The sequence below is a fragment of the Gorilla gorilla genome, chromosome 4 (assembly GCF_029281585.2).
Source record: "Gorilla gorilla gorilla isolate KB3781 chromosome 4, NHGRI_mGorGor1-v2.1_pri, whole genome shotgun sequence".
Taxonomy (NCBI): domain Eukaryota; kingdom Metazoa; phylum Chordata; class Mammalia; order Primates; family Hominidae; genus Gorilla; species Gorilla gorilla.
In genome coordinates, this window is record NC_073228.2 from 83319529 (window position 1) to 83336085 (window position 16557).

Sequence of the window (16557 nt, forward strand, 5' to 3'; positions counted from 1 at the left end):
AAGCAACTGGCCATGGGAAGATCTAAGGGAAGAACACTCCAGGCAGGGAAACAGTATTTGCAAAGTCTCTAAGCTGGAAATACCTTGGCTTATTCAAGGGACTGAAAGAAAACTGGAGCAAGGTAAATAGTAAAAAGAGTTAGGTAGAGGTTGCATCATTCAAGATCTGCTAGATCAAGGTAGTTTAGATTTTGATCTCATGTCATGTGAAGCCATTGGAGAGTTCTAGGCAGTGGACATACATGATATGATTTATGTTTTATAAGGATGCTCTGGAAAGCTGTGTGGAAAATGGACTGTGCGAGGAAATGAGTGGAAGCTGGGAGATCAGTGGAGTAGAGATGGCAATGTTCCATTTAATTTTTTAAAGTTGTGACCAAGCAAGTGTGTGATATAAGCAACAAATTACAAAGACTGAATATGCATGCCTTGAGTTTAAATGAGTGACTTACAAAGGTGTCAGGCTATATTCATTATGCTGCCTCTCATCTCAATTAACTAGGACCCTTTCAGTTTAGAGCTGAGACCAAAGAGGTCTCTCTAATTTACAACCCTTTTTCCATTTGTAGGTACGTGTGTGGGTGTCTGTGTGTTTGCATATGCACGTGTGGCATCTCAGTGTCTTCTCATCTAGTTCTCTAAAATTAATTCTGACCACACCTAATTAATATATATCCCGAAGAACAAAATAAGAAAAACTGCAAAATTTAAAGTGATCACAGGGCTGGCTATTCTTATACTTGCAGAAAAAAAATCCCAAAACCCAGTTTATGAAATCTTGGACTTACAAACTAGATAAACTAGAAGATAATTATTCACATTACTCATTATTCTTTCTTATTGTTTGCTTTCCCCAGTCACTAACTTATTCCTTTAAATAGCAATTTCTCTATCACAGTTAAGTTTTTTATTTACAAATCGTGAACCAATCATTACTGATCATTAACTGTGTGACAGTGGGGCTAGAGGGCAGGGAAATTCAATTAAATTCAACGAACATTCGTTGAGGTCCACTTTGTACATATAAGAAAGAAGGTAGGTCCTGGGGGAAGTACAAAGATAAATAAGGTTAATTTCTTGCCTCCTGGAAGCATGAAACTGTGTGAGGGAAGACAGCCAGTACACAACTAGTTATAACATGAGGCAGCCTAGAATAGAAGTCTGTTAAAAAAAAGTGCTATGAAACATGGAAAGAGCAATTTGTTCTGACTGGGAGAAATGGGGAAGGCTTCATAGAAGGGATTTTTTTTTCATTTATTCATTCAACAGCCTTCATCAAGCACCCACTATATGCCAGAAACTGTGAGAGATACTGGGACTACCATGGTAAACAGGACCCTAGGCAAGCAATTACAATCTAGTGTGATCACATAGGCTATGTGAGGGAGAGTGCAGGGTGCTCTGGGAATACAAATGAATGGCATCAAGGCTAGCCTTGGACAGGCTTGGATAGGCTTCTTGGAGGGGTTATCATCTAAGCTGAGATAGAAGAGTACAGGTTGGCTGGGTAAGAGCTGTGGTGGGAATTGGGGACAGTGTTCCAGGCAGAGGAAGCAGCATCTGGTAAGGTTTAGTGGTGTGCATAGGGAGAGGAAGAGGGGGACAGATAATAGTAATTTTGAATTACTGAATGAATAAAAATAGTAATTTCCTGATATTTATTTGAATAAGCCATAGCTCGAGTCTACTGCAGATTTTTGTAGAACTGCTTCTTAGAAATCAGATTCTTTTCCACTAGCCACTCTTAATGAATCGTCTTTGATTAAGACAAAGGAATACCCAATAATTAATAGTGCAATAGCTCTACCACACTTCTATATTCCTGACTAGTCCTGGGAAGTTGAGGAAGAGGGGTGAGACACCCATTCCTGGGTATTTGTTTCTTCTGCAGCAGCATTGTGTCTTGTCATTGGGCTTCAGATAATGTTCATAGCATCATAGAAGACAGCAACACAAAACTTTTTTTCCCTGGAGATTTGCACCCCAAACCAATCCTTGTGGATCTGCTAGAGGTGACTGCCTTCATTTGGTAGCCCCTTTTGTGGGTCTTTTAGATGTTAATGAAGGTCTTAACACTTACTGACACGTTGTTGCAGAGATAATCAAGACGACCAATTTAACAAATTTCAAAAGCGTTGTCTTGTAATCATTTATTATATTTAACTACTTAAACAGTCTCCACAAGTACACAACTCATTTCAAAAACTGAAAACAACAGAACTTTAAAAAACTTTTAAAAATAAAGTATAACAGATATACAGAAAATACATGAAACATAAATGTACAGCTAGCAAATTATTTTAAAGTGAACAACTGGCTAACCCCCACCCTGGTCCAGAAATAGAACGTTGCCAGTATATCAGAAGCCTTTTGTATGTCCCTGACCAATCATCATCTCTCTACCCGCTAAATATAATTACTATCCTTTCAATGTAATTATTTCACTGTATTTCTTTATAGTTTTACCACCCAACTATGTATTCCAAAACTATATATAATAGTGGATACATAAAGAATATATATAGTATACATACAAATAATATATAATTCTGTTTTCTTTTTGAATTTATAATGTAATAGACTCTTTTGGCTTATTTCACTCAGCATTGTGCTTATGAAAGTCATCCATGTTGTTGCATGTAGCTGTACAAGCATGCCATTGTGGGCATACACCACAAGTTATTTATTCATTCCATTGTTTCCAGGCATGTGGATACCTTCTGTTCCTCAGTTATTATGAATAATGGTGCTTTGAAAATTCTTGTACCTGTCTTTTGACGTATATATGCACACGTTGCTTTTGGGTATGTATCTAAGACTGAATTTGCTGGGTTATAGGATGTACATAGGTTCACATAATGCCAGTTTTCCAAAGTGGTTGAGCCTATTTACATTCCCTTCAGTGGCATATGAGAGTTCTTATTGCTCCACACCTTCACGAACACTTCATACTGCCAGTCTCTTTAATTACAGATATTCTGGTTGATATGTAGTGGTAACTGATTGTGGTTTCAATATGCATTTCCCTGATCATTAATGTGGTTGAACATCATTTTGTGTGCTTAATTGGCCACTGGAATATCTTATTTTTTGAAGCACCTATTGATCTCTTGACCACATTTACACTGAAATAATGCAGTAATACTGCTGAGTGGATGTTAGAGATTATGCAGAATTTTGTCAAGGATTGTTGAACAACCTTATGTGGCTGGAGTACAAGGTGTATGTGGGGAACCTAAACCATGGAAGATAGGAGTGATGTGATCAGATTTGCATTTTAAAATACTTTCTTTGGAAGCAGTGTAATGAATGGATTGGAGGGACTGAGACCAGAGACAGTGAAACCTGTTGGGAGGTTCTTTCAATAATCCTTATAAGAAAACAATGGTGACTACGTTAGGATTGGGGTAACAGAAATGAGGTTTGAGAGATATTCAGGAGGTAGCAGTAAGAGAATTTCTAACTGATTTGTTGGGGGGAGTGCTGGGAAATAAAGGGCCAAAAATGACTCCCAGCTTTTAGAATAGGAAACACAGATGGTAGAGTTGAGATTGGATAGACAACGGATAGCATTTTTGACAAGCTAATGTTGAGGTTTCTGTGAGAAATCTGAACGGATCTCTCCAGAAGTCAATTGAAAATATGGATTTGGAGTGTGTGTGTGTGTGTGTGTGTGTGTGTGTGTGTGTGCATGCACATGCATGTGAGCGTGTGTGTATGTGTTTTTCTGTGTGTCACATTTTCTTAAATGAAAATGGCTGATTGCCTATTCCTAAGAATGACTGTTATTGCTTGGGAATGAAACAGAATATCTGTGCTTGAATGTTTAAGATTTATGGTTGCTTTAAATCAGGGTTTCTCAATCTTAGCGCTATTGGCATTTTGGGCTGGATAATTCTTTGTTATGGAAAGCTGTTCTGCATGTTGCAAGATGTTTAGCAGCATCCCTGGCCTCTACCCACTGGATGCCAGTGGCAGAATCCTTCCCAGTTGTGACAACCAAAAATGTCCCCAGACATTGCCAGATGTCTCCTGTGGGCAAAAGCACCCCCGTTGAGAACCAGAGCTTCAAATGTTAATTTGGGTATTATCTGTATATATTATCCTATATAAAGATAATAGGTGACAGGTGATATATATGGATATATATATATATACATATATACACACACATATATATGTGTGTGATAATATATACAGATAATATATAGATGACAGCTGAGAGCATGAGAATGAATAAAAGAGCCCATGAAAAGCATACAGCAAAAAAAGGAAGTTGGCTAAGGATATAACCTTGAGAAATGCCTACTTTTAGGGTGTGAGTGAGAAGCTAAGAAAGAAGAATGAAGGGGAACAATCAAAGAGGTAGGAAGACAACCAAAAGACACAGAGGATTGGGAGGAAACCCTATCAATAAGGAGAAAGTGGCTGGTCAATGGAATCAAAGGGTACAGATAAGTAGACCTAGTAAGGCCTGGGAATAGGGGAGGCAAGGAACGGCTGTACTTTGCGGGCATTAATTATTTCACATACATACAGGACAGTGCCAGGCACGATACTGTGGAATAGTCATATGTTACCTCCTAAGGGGGAATGCTGCTGCCAAGGGCATTATAAAGGAGTAAACTATTAAAATACTTATCTCCTTGTGCTGTAATAATTTGTTTATTTATTGATTATCTGATCTTCCTTGTGAGTATCTAGAGATAGTGACTTAAATATTATTCATCTTTGTATCTGCAATACCTATTGAGTGTGTGGCTTATAAATGGCTCAGTAAATATGGGTTGAGTGAAGACATGAAAGTGTAATTTTCTTCCATTGTATTCCTCTGGGGCCAGAGAAATAACCAGAAAAAAATTTTGGCACATAGACCCATGAATTTGGAATAGGCAAAACAACTATGATGAGCTGTTTAATCAAAGGGGCTATGAGACTTTAATCAGATATGGAGACAAAGGAGAAATCGGTAAACTGGAAGTAAGGGAGAAGTTCACCTTCTTGATGAGGGTGAAATGACAGAGATAGAAGGATTGGAAGGAGGTTTTAGTCAGAGAAGAGGTTTTCCAAGAGGAAACAGTCACTGAGTTCCTACTCTGTGTCAGCACTGTGTTGGATTTGTCACTGACACCTTAGTACATAAATAAGTGGATAAATGAGAAAATTGGCACACATTGTTATAATTTATCCTCATAATGGCTCCGTGGAGATGAAATGAGGCTCATAGTGGTTAAGTAACTTATTTCACATTCATCCATCAGACCCGATATAGGCCACTTAGTTGCAGCCAAGTGAAAGACTGGGCCCTCCCAAAGAAAGCTAGTGGGCCAGAGGGATATGCCAGGCTGCGTTTCAGACTCTTCATGGGGAGGATAGATAAATTCCCTAAGGAAGAAGCTTTAAATCACAGTTATCAGGAGGGTATGGCAAACTGCAATGGGACTGGGCAGCTAGAGTTTCTAGGCGGAGTTGATAACTTGCAATATATGCAGGTTCAAATCCTGCATTTGTCATTTCCCAGCAAGTCACTTCAACTCTCTAAATCTCAGTTTTTAATCTGTAAAATCGTAAACTGAACCTTACAGGTTGCCATGAGGGTTATATGTGACAATAGATATAAGGAAACTTTGCAAACTAGAGTGTGTTATGCAAATGTTAGGTGTCATTATCATCTCCTACTTCTTTTTCCATTAAGGCAATTCTAGGGACTCTTTCTATCCTGTGCAAGATGGGATCCATGTCGGCAAACTGCATGTAAACCCTTTAATATAATGTGCAGAGAGATATATTTATTTTCTTGAAAAAAAATAGAAATGCCTTAAAATTGGCATTTGTCCTAAAATGTTAGGTCACACTGCATGCACCAGAACTGTCTTCCTGTAGTAGGAACATCTTCAGGGGTTTTTCCAGCAAGGCAGGTTTACTAAGAACAGAGTATTCTGATTCCCAGTATGACCTTTGGGGTCAAGACACTTTCTGGGAGGAGAAGATGGAAGGAGTGAATAAGCAGCCCTGTTGTGTGTTCTCCAAAGTAATAAGCAACCTTCAGCCATCATTGCTGGAAAGTTGCTGCTCTCCATTTCTACCATAAGGCAGTTCGTTGGAGAATAAGATCAAGCCACTATTTATCTGGAGAGTACTTGGAATTTCCAGGTATTTAAACCACTCGCTCTGTATGTCTTGAACACCTACTATGTAGCTAGCTTTGTGCCAGTTGTGAATAACTGCTCTATACCCCTGATGAATGCACAGGAAAGGCAGAAAACCCTGTCATCAGACTCTCAGAGCAAAATGGATCCCACAAGCGGGGCAGCTGGAGTCCTGAGAAGGCAGCCATTATTGGGACTTGATATGATCTGCAGGGCAAAGCCTTAGTGAAGATAGAGATAGGAATAAATTTGGCTAGGTTTCTCATATCTCTGTGGAAATTTTAATTTTTTTGCTTTCACCCAGCTTTCTATAGGAGTATGCATGCACATGCATGTGCACACTCACACATGCACAACACACATCGTGGATCATACAAATACCTTTCTTGAATACTCCGTATGTGCCAGGCACTGAACTAGGCATTGAGGGCACAACGATGGCCAAAGCTATGCCTCATTTGGCTCTCCACATCAGGCTCCTAAAATAGCTGGACCTCAAGTACTTTTAATCTTCAGTCTTCACAACTCGCTTCTTATTCTTGGCCCCAGCCTCCTTAGGGCTTCATTTTCTGGTTTTTCTTTTTCCCCATCACTTCTTTTTACCATTTCCCCTCACCACTTGCTTGTCCTCTTTATTTTGAGCCGATTGACAAATAAATGCAAATATCTACAGCTCAACCCTAAAGACATCCCTGAGTCGCCCCTTGCAGTTACTCCAGACTGCGTTCTACCCTAGAGCCCTCTTTCGCTGCCTTAGCCCTGCAGCAGGCAGAAAGCAGCACTGGTGGTTTTCTTCTCTGTCTTCATCATTGTTACATCAAATGTTCCCAAGTGTCTGAAGTCCCTTTTCCCTCCTCCTCCACTCCTCTGCCATGTTTGTTAGTTCTTCATCTCTTCATCAAAAATCTCTTTAGTCTCCATGTCTTATTTTTCAGTGGCAATGAGCTTTCAGGCCATCTCATTCTTTTTCTCTGGGTTTTTGTCTAGTTCTCTGATTTCTAGTCTTTTCTCAGCTAGATATAAAACATGATCTAATTCTGGACAGCTAAAAAATATATATAGTGCCTATTTTGCTGCCTGGATTTCATCAGATTACATGTTTATGTGTGCCTTAGAGTGCCTTCAGAGAATCAGGTCCATTCTTAATTGTATGCGCTAATTGAGGTTATCATTGGTACTAATAAGCTCAGAATGATGTCCTTTTGGCTTAGAGATGTATTTAAGAATTTGTTTTACAGCCACCTCTGTTCCTAATTCTGTTTTTCCTGTGCTGATATTAGAATGAGTTTGCATTTCCCAAGCACACAAGCATTGTTGGCAAAGGGAGGAGGGAGCCTGGTGGTTGAGAGTGGAGGCGCCTGGATGCAGCCTCTGCATTGGAGGAGGGGCAAACTCGGACTCTAAATGACCACAGATAATTCAGAAAATAAAGGATCCACAGGCTGATAATCAAGTGGCGAATGTGCTTTAAACACTGCGGCAGGCTTCAAGCTATGATGAAGTGTTTTTTGGAGCTGCTCTTGTTGCAGCTGTGAGGTTGCTTTTCATAACAGAGCAGAGCAGTACTGGGGACACTAACTAGGCCGCAGAGGCCAGCCTTTGAGGGGCCACTAGCAGGTCTAATGTCTAGTGTCTAAATGGCACTAAATGGCAAGCCCAGGCCATCAGAAAAAGCTGATTGAGACTCAGAGGCCCAAAGGGTAGAGGGGTTCTTCACAGTCAGGGAATTTTGGAAAATTTTGGAAAATTAACTTATTCACTGTAGTCTCTACTAGGAACTGGAAGGTTCAGAGATCTAGGTCCAGCCTTATCTATATGGACTAAGATTTGGAGTAGGGCTTTAGGACCAAAGGAATATCCAATGTTAAGAAGGACATGAAGACAGACAGATAGACACTCTGTTGTACTTCCTGAGTTAACATAGAGAAGTTGGAGAAAGTGGGAAGGAGGATAGGGATTAGGGAAGTGCTGTAACTCAGAGGTTATACAAAAACTTTGTGTTTAGCCCTAGCGCTGCCAATGAATTGCTAGTGAAGCTATTTTAGGTCCCACCAAGTGGTAGGGCTAAGGATGCAGATACTACTGATATTTCATCAAATTAAAGATGCATGCTTCTCTTTTCTTTGAAGACAAAATTGGCCTTGAAATCAATGACATTTTACAATGGCTCTCAGTCATTTTTCATTTTTGGTGTTTTTGAAATTTGTATGCAACTTCTACTTGATGCCATTTTAGACTTGAAATGTACTATATACCTTGCCACAATTGGCTCATGATAAGGACAGGGCTGAGCTTGCAGTGACTCTAGCTGTGAAGGGTTGAGCTAATGAGGGTTGCTGTTCCTTTAGAATTTTGACAGCCACATCCTACTGTTGGCTCAAATAGGGGCACTGTCAAAACGAACCACAAATCTATACAGATCTTACAGGATCACAGGCTGATATAAGACACAGTTCTTCATTCTGCATTGCACCACTGGTCCTTGGGACCCAGGGGGAATCCTTCACATACATTACTGTTAAATTTAACCTTGTTTCATTTAACTCATCATCCCATTCATTCACTCAGCAAACATTTAATGGGCCAGGTTTTGAGCTGGTTATTGGAATACAAAGATAGCCCGTCACCTCCATGTACTATAGGGGAAAAGGTAATCAAAAGACTGATAGATAAATACTAAATTAGAAGTGTGCTTAGAGTTATGTGGAAGCACACAAAAGGAATACTCAGTCTAAACTAAAGTTTGGGAAGGATGAGACTAGAGTGATAGATTCACTTAGCCTCTTACTAGCTGTGTGATCCCTCTATGCCTCACCCTCTTTATGGCTAAAATGGGGATAATAATAGCACCTACCCATGGAATTGTAGGGATAAAATGAGTTAATTCATGTGGATCTTTTAGAACACATTTTGGAGTACAGTAAGGGCTATATAAGTGTTAAATAAATCAAGGAAGGCACTTCAGCAGCTTGATCTTGAGCATTTGAGCAATTTCATAAAATATTAGTTGCTTAAAAAGAGCAGGACAAAACCTTTCACGCAGAGTAGGGATAGAAAGAACATGGTACATTTTGAAATCTTACCAGTTTAGTAGGACAGCACACGAACTGTGTATTGACAATACACAGCATCCCCAGATGGGCAGACCACCGATGAAGCCTGCTTATTGGATCCTGACATCAGGGATAGCTGGTGAGCCCCTGTGCCCAACTGGGACTGGACTGACTTGGCATATGTGCCTCTGGTTTTCCATCATATTCCAACCCTGCTTGGCTTTGATCTTTGATGACTTCAGAGTTGGGGAGACAGACCTCTTTTCCTCTCTCTGGCTGGGGGTGATCTCACACCCTGCATGATCTTGACTATAATAAAGCTTTCCTACTGCAAATCAAACTCAGACTTTGACTCTTTTGTTCTTTGGGATTAAGAAGGGATAGGGTGGGCAGGACACAGTAGCTCATGTTTGTAATCCTAGCACTTTGGGAGGCTGAGACAGGAGGATCATTTGAGGCCAGGAGTTCAAGACTAGCCTGAGCAACATAGTGAGACCTGTCTTTACAAAAAACTAAAAAAAAAAAAAAAAAAAAAAAAAAAAAATTAGACAGGCATGGTTACGGGCACCTGTGGTCCCAGCTACTCAAGAGACTGAGATGGGAGGATTGCTTGGGCCCAGGAGTTGGAGGCTTCAGTGAGCTATGATTGCATCATTGCATTGTCCATCCTTGGTGACAGAATAAAGGGATAATCAATCTGTTATAAAGAGTGTGGGTTCACTTTTCTATTGGTTAACTTTTGCTTGTAACAAAGGAACCCACATTTAATGGCTGAAAATAACAACCATTCATTTAGCTTACAGTTTTGCAGTTTAGACTGGGAAGCTCTGTTTCCCTTTATGCATCTGTGGTTCGCTGCAAGTCGGCCAGGTGGCTCTTCCTCTGGTAGTTGGCTGGATGCTGGTTGGGGTGATAAGGATGAATGGCGTCTGTGACTCCCACCCTCCAGCCAACTAGCTTGAGCAAGTGTTCCAAGGTCATGAGCAGAAACATGCAAGGTCTCTTGAGGTTTAGGCTCAGAGAAGTCACTTTGGCTGTATTATATTGGCCAAGCAAGTCACAACCTAGCCCAGATTCAAGAGCAGGGGAAATAGACGTCTCTTGAGGGGAGGAACTGCGAAGTCACATGGCAATGGGCATGGATACAGGGAGGGCAATAACTGAAGCAATTTTTTGCAAGCAATCTACCATAGTCTATTGGCATGTCGTGTGTTAGCTGTGGAGGAAAACAAGACAAAAATGATGTGGTCTTTGCTTGCAAGGTTTCAAGTAAAAAATATAGGCATAAATAAAATCCTTCAAGGCAAAGTAAGGGACATTCCACAAGATATCAGCTAACGATATTCTCTAAAGATTCTGAGAGTCAAAAATCCTTTTTATCGCTAGGGGCAAATAGCACCCCCTGCCTTCCCCAGCCTCCAGACCTCCGACTCTCTCCCAGTGTGACGCCTCCAACACTGAACTGCTCCCTGAGTTCCCTGCACTGTCTCACCTGGCCAGGCCATTTCCCACAGCTTCCCCTGTGCCAGAAGCACCCACCACCTGAGCCGTTTTCTTCCCATTCCTCATTCTTCAAGTCTCAGCTTTTTGGAAAAACACTTTCTCCTTCCCTCCACCCATACCTGGCCAGGTATGGTGGCTCATACCTGTAAACTCAGCACTTTGGGAGGCCGAGGCAGGCAGATTGCTTAAGCCCAGGAGTTCAAGACCAGCCTGGCCAACACAGTGAAACCCCATATCTACTAAAAATACAAAAATCAGCCAGGTGTGGTAGCATGCGCCTGTAATCCCAGCTACTCAGGAGGTTGAGGCAGGAGAATTGCTTGAACCTGGGAGACGGAGGTTGCAGTGAGCCAAGACCACATCACTGCACTCCAGCCTGGGCAACAGAGTGAACCTCCATCTCAAAAAAAAAAAATTTAAAAAGGGAGTATAGGGCCAGGCGCAGTGGCTCATGCCTGTAATCCCAGCACTTTGGGAGGCTGAGGTGGCTGGATCACTGGGTCAAGAGATCAAGACCATCTTGGCCAACATGTTGAGACCCCATCTCTACTAAAAATAAAAAAAATTAGTTGGGCATAGTGACACGTGCCTGTACTCCCAGCTACTCTGGAGGCTGAGACAGGAGGATTGCTTGAACCCGGGGGCCAAAGTTGTAGTAAGCTGAGATCACACCACTGCACTCCAGCCTGGTGACAAAGCAAGACTTCGTCTCAAAAAAAAAAAAAAAAAAAAAATATTTACGGAAGAATGACAATATAGAAAAAATACATAAAAAATAGAAAAGTCTCCATTTTATAATCACTACAGTAATATTTGATTTGGACATGAAGCAATCCAGATAAAACCATTAAGTAAAGATTATTATGGGACAGAATATTCACACTATTTCTATCATTCCATAGATCACTTGTTAATTACAAAAGGAAAAAGAGGCCGGGAATGGAGGCTCATGTCTGTAATCCCAACACTTTGGGAGGCCGAGGAGGGCAGATCACCTTAGGTCAGGAGTTTGAGACCAGCCTGGTCAACACGGCGAAACCCCATCTCTACTACAATTACAAAAATTAGGCAGGCGTGGTAGCAGGCACCTGTAATCCCAGCTACTCGTGGGCCTGAGGCAGGAGAATCGCTTGAACCCAGAAGATGGAGGTTGCAGTGAGCCAAGATTGCGTCACTGCACTTCAGCCTGGGTGACAGAGTGGGACTCCTTCTAAAAAAAAAAAAAATGCCCTTATTCTTAGGAGATATATAGAAGAAATTAGGGGTGAAGTGCTATGAAATCTGCAGTTAACTCTCAAATTGTACAGCAAGAAAATTTATTAAATTAAAAAAACGTGAATATTCATAGATATACATATATGTGGGGGCGGGTAGAAAGAGAGGGACACACAGACAAAGAAAATATGGCAAAATGGTACCAACTGGTGATCACCGAACTATTCCTGGAACTCTTTGAAAAATTTAAAAAATTTCAAAAGTATATTATTTTTGAACTGCTCAGGAGGTTTAAATTTTTGAATTTTTAAAATAAGCAATCAATTGTGAGGAAGTCTGAGAAGCCACAGACTAAGAGATAAGATGAAAAACAAGGAAAGTAGAATCACAGTAATGAAAGGAATAGAGTTTCAAAATGCTGTGGTCAGTAGCTTCAATGGAAAAGAAAGTTAAATTAACGACGAACTCAGTAAAGACAACTGGATTCAGCAACTGGAAAGTCAGTGATGACCTAGGGTACAGGAGCTTCATTGAAATAGTAGAGTTGGGCCACGGCACGTGGCCCACACCTATAATCCAGCAGTTTGGGAGGCCGAGGTAGGTGGATCTCTTGAGGCCAGGAACTCAAGACCAGCCTAGCCAACGTGGTGAAACCCCATCTCTACTAAAAATACAAAAATTAACCAGATATAGTGGCACGCCCCTGTAATCCCAGCTACTCAGGGGGCTGAGGCATGAGAACCGCTTGAACCTGGAAGGCAGAGGCTGCAGTGAGCCGAGATAGGGCCACTGCACTCCAGCCTGGGTGACAGGGCAAGACTCTGTCTAAAAAACAAAAAATAGGCCGAGCGTGGTGGCTCATGCCTGTAATCGCAGCACTTTGGGAGGCCAAGGCGGGCGGATCACAAGGTCAGGAGATCGAGACCGTCCTGGCTAACACGGTGAAACCCGTCTCTACTAAAAATACAAAAAATTAGATGGGCGTGGTGGCGGGCGCCTGTTGTCCCAGCTCCTCGGGAGGCTGAGGCAGGAGAATGGCACGAACCCGGGAGGTGGAGATTGCAGTGAGCTGAGATCACACCACTGCACTCCAGCCTGGGTGACAGAGCGAGACTCCCTCTCAGAAAAAAAAAAAAAAAAAGGAAGTAAACTGGGTATGTGGCAATAGTTACTTTGGTCCACAGATTTTTGGTATCTTAACTAGTTTTGGATCTCTTCCACTAAAGGAACTGCCTGTTGAACGTTGTTAGGAATATAAGTACTGAAGGCAAACTGCCTGGGTTTGAATTTTGTTCTGTCCCTTGCACCCTGCCTGCGTTCAAGTCCTAGCTCTGCTTATTAAGTTCTTTTAAGGTGATGACCTTTGAACAAATGTCTTAGCTTCTGCTTTCCCAAGTACATGGACACAATAGTTGCTACCTTGTGAAAGATTCATGTAATTGACCAGTGTTTACCAAGTAGCATCAGTGTTCAGTTTCAGTCATTGGTGATTCTGCAGTTGGACCGTGATGGGGTGTTGGGGTGGGGGTGGTGGGTGTGTGTAGCACTTAATTGCACGCAGAAAGGAAAAGATACTTTTTATAACCGAGAGGCAGCTTTTCTCTGCTTTTGTGTCAAAACGGAAGAAGGGAGTTTGGAGAGGGAAACGAATTCTGTTCAATACTAAGCTCTCTTCCTCAAAATCAGAGGTACATAGAATGTGTAATAACTTACAGAATTTCTAGACTTCAACAATCTGAATTTTTTAAAATTCATTTTTATTTTTTCAGGTTGAGACTGAGCTAAAGTTCATCTGTGGCGACATTCTGAATGTACTGGACAAACACCTTATTCCAGCAGCTAACACTGGCAAGTCCAAGGTTTTCTATTATGAAATGTAGGTTCTATACTAAAAATTAACAAGTGTACTTCAATAATTTTAAACATGCTCAGGAATAATTGGCTTTGTTTCTTTTTTTCTTAGCTATTTCCTATTATTTTCCTTATTAAATATAAAGAAAAATCCCACAGAAATTAACTGAGGAGCCTCTAAATATCAACAAAATTATCACGTGATAGACTAGAATTAAACAAGCAAGTGGTTCCAAGAAATGGCACAAGTGTATTAATCATAAAATAAAATTTGTACATGAAACTTTCAGCCAGCACTGTGAAATGTGTGGCCATTTAGGGGAGGGGAATGAGATAGGTCCCATGAAAGCAAAAGAATATAAATAGGTAAAGCAAAAGCTAATGCATTTTTTATAATAGCCTGACCATCTTTTTATTCCAACATTGACTATCCTTCTAACATTAAACAATTATTTTTAAATAAAAGTTGGAAACCTACATAGAAGAAAGTCATGATTCTAAAAAGGCCAACTTTTAATCTTACATTTTCCTTTCTAGTATAGAATCTACATTTCCTAATAGAAAACCTTGGACTTGCCAGTGTCAGCTACTGGAATGAGGTGTTTGTCCAGTGCATCCAGCACGTCGCCACAGATTAACTGTAGCTCAGTCTCAACCTGAAAAAATAAAAATACATTTTAAAAAATCAGATTGTTTCAGTCTAGAAATTTTGTAAATTATTACACATTCTATCTACCTCTGATTTTGAAGAAGAGAGCTTAGTATTAAAGAGAATTGGTTTCCCTCTCCAAACTCCCTTCTTCCCTTTTGACACAAAAGCAGAGAAAAGCTGCCTCTCGGTTATAAAAAGTATCTTTTCCTTTCCGCGTGCAATTAAGTGCTACACACACACACCACCCCCACCCCAGCACCCCCTCACAGTCCAACTGCAGAATCACCAATGACTGAAACTGAACACTGATGCTACTTGGTAAACACTGGTCAATTACATGAATCTTTCATAAGGTAGCAGCTATTGTGTCCATTTACTTGGGAAAGCAGAAGCTAAGACATTTGCTCAAAGGTCATCACCATAAAAGAACTTAATAAGGAGAGCTAGGATTTGAACCCAGGCAGGGTGCAAGGGACAGAACAAAATTCAAACCCAGGCAGTTTGCCTTCAGTATTTACATTCCTAACAACGTTCAACAGGCAGTTCCTTTAGTGGAAGAGATCCAAAACTAGTTAAGATACCAAAAACCTATGGACCAAAGTAACTATTGCCACTCATCTCTATTCATTTATAATGCTGAAAAGGTACAGCACCGCTAAACGCACATACCCAGCTTGCTTCCTTTTTTTTTCTTTTTTTTTTTTTTTGAGACTGAGTCTCAAAAATCAGCCCAGCCCCTGATTTTTGTATTTTTTTTAGTAGAGACAGTTTCACCGTGTTGGCCAGGCTGGTTTCAAACTCCTGAACTCAGGTGATCCGGCTGGCTGCCTCAGCCTCCCAAAGTGCTTGGATTACAGGCGTGAGCCACCACGCCTGACCTTATCACAGTTTTGTTTTGTTTTGTTTTTTTGTTTTTTTTTTTTAAGAGACGGAGTTGGCCGGGCGCGGTGGCTCACGCTTGTAATCCCAGCACTTTGGCAGGCGAGGCAGGTGGATCACGAGGTCAGGAGATCGAGACCATCCTGGCTAACACGGTGAAACCCCGTCTCTACTAAAAATACAAAAAATTAGCCAGGTGTGGTGGCGGGCGCCTGTAGTCCCAGCTACTCGGGAGGCTGAGGCAGGAGAATGGCGTGAACTAGAGAGGCAGAGCTTGCGGTGAGCCGAGATCACGCCACTGCACTCCAGCCGGGGCCACAGAGCAAGACTCCGTCTCAAAAAAAAAAAAAAAAAAAGGAGATGGAGTCTCACTCTGTCTCCCCGGCTGAAGTGCGGTGGTGCGATCTTGGCTCACTGCAACCTCCGCCTCCTGGGTTCAAGCAATTCTTTTGCCTCAGCCTCCTGAGTAGCTGGACTACATGTGCACGCCGCCACGCGTGGCTAATTTTTTTTATATTTTAGTAGAGACGGGGTTTCACTGTGTTGCCCAGGCTGGTCTTGAACTCCTTAGCTCAGGCAATGCGCCCGCCTCAGTCTCCCAAAGTGCTAGGATTATAGGCATGAGCCACTGCGCCTGGCCTATCACAACGTTTTAAAAGTGAAAAGTTATGTACATATAAATATTCCTTACATGTGTATCTACATTATTAAAAACCATAAACCAACTGAAGTATAAATGGGGGAACAGTTTAACACACATCAGTAAGACTGAAACTTGTTTATGCTAAGAGAGAAAACATAAAATGATAAGTGCTAGGAGAATAACTGTTAAAAACATGCCCATTGGCCCGGTGTGGTGGCTCTTGCCCTGTAATCCCAGCACTTTGGGAAGCCGAGGCAGGTGGATCACCTGAGTTCAAGTGATCAAGACCATCCTGGCCAACACGGTGAAACCACGTCTCTACTAAAAATAGAAAAATTAGCTGGGCATGGTGGTGGGTGCCTGTAGTCCCAGCTACTCAGGAGGCTGAGGCAGGAGAATCTCTCGAACCCAGGAGGTGGAGGTTGCAGTAAGGTGAGATGGTGCCACTGCACTCCAGCATGGGCAACAGAGAGACACTCCATCTCAAAAAAAAAAAAAAAAAGAATTCTATTGCCCAGATTAACAAACTAATTTTGTGCCAACTGCCTTAATGAAGATAAAATAAATGAAATAAACTACTAAATTTAGTGCAAAGGAGCAGAGCAGACAATC